The following is a 1,047-nucleotide window of genomic DNA, read 5'->3' on the forward strand; positions in this document are numbered from 1 at the left end:
AGGTGAGGGGTCTCCAGGAGACCCCCCACTGCAGAAGGAGGCAGCTGTCACATCAGTTGTCTGGGCATGGGTGATCCTCGCTGCTCCTCCAGCCCCAGCAGCCGAAAGCTGGCTCAGCATCCCCACGGGATGTGCTAACAAGGGGCATCACCCCCTCCAGCCCCCCCAGCCCTGCGGGGTCCTTCTCTCGGGCAACACATGGCACCCAGCACCACTGCTGCTTCCTCGGCAACCAACGCTGCTCTTGGCCAGGACACACAGGGCCCACCGCGGCTCAGAGGGGCCAGCACCATGGGGATGGGGGATGGACCATGCCCCCCAGGCTGGCACTGAGGAAGAGGTCCCACTGGGTTTGGAGGGGGCCCAGTGGGTGGGAGGGCGAGCAGCCCCTGGGGCACAGGGATAAACATGGCTTTGATGGCAAAGAGGGGACACCGGAGGAGGGGAGAGGACCAGGAGGGAGGCTGGAGGGAGCTGCTGACCCACAACCCCCACACCTCAGCATCTCAGAGGGGAGCCAAGGGGCTGGTGGGCCCCATTCCCTCCTCCACAAACCCCACTGTGGGCATCGCTTTGGGAGCTCGTCTTTGCTCTGCCCTCACAAGAGCAACACCGTGCTGCTGGGGCCACAAATAACAGAACAGAAGATTTATGCCACTGCTTGAAAGAGCTGTTTCCACCAGAATAAAAGAAATAGTGTCAAGTTGAAGGCATTGAAACAGAAAGGAACATCAAGGACCTTTTCCCAAAGGTGCATTTGGAGCCAAGCTAAACCACATTTCCAGGTAAGAAACAGCATCCTCAGGCAGCTGAACTGCGAAGATCACAACTCACACTTTCGAGAGGCACAGAACAAGTATAAAGACTCATTAGATTTGAAAGAAGGACCTACTTCATCACTACTTCTGCCTGGTTGCCCAAGAAGTGCATGTTCAAGACTTTACCACTATATAGGGACCAGGAAAAACCAAACCCCATCTACTTAGGGGTAGAAAAAAACCAAAATCCCACAAACAAAAAACCATGAAAAAAGAGCATCCTGCCTGG

At 55.8% G+C, this 1,047-nt stretch overlaps 1 protein-coding gene across 1 annotated transcript in view; it reads right to left on the reverse strand.

Moving 5' to 3' along the window:
* The window catches only part of LOC104167078 (proto-oncogene tyrosine-protein kinase Src-like), a gene marked incomplete at both ends in the record, with an annotated part of 5,347 nt that overhangs the window by 2,909 nt on the left and 1,391 nt on the right, over nt 1–1,047 (reverse strand). The window lies entirely within an intron of this gene.

The sequence above is a fragment of the Cariama cristata genome, unplaced genomic scaffold (assembly GCF_000690535.1).
Source record: "Cariama cristata isolate BGI_N322 unplaced genomic scaffold, ASM69053v1 scaffold31189, whole genome shotgun sequence".
NCBI lineage: Eukaryota > Metazoa > Chordata > Aves > Cariamiformes > Cariamidae > Cariama > Cariama cristata.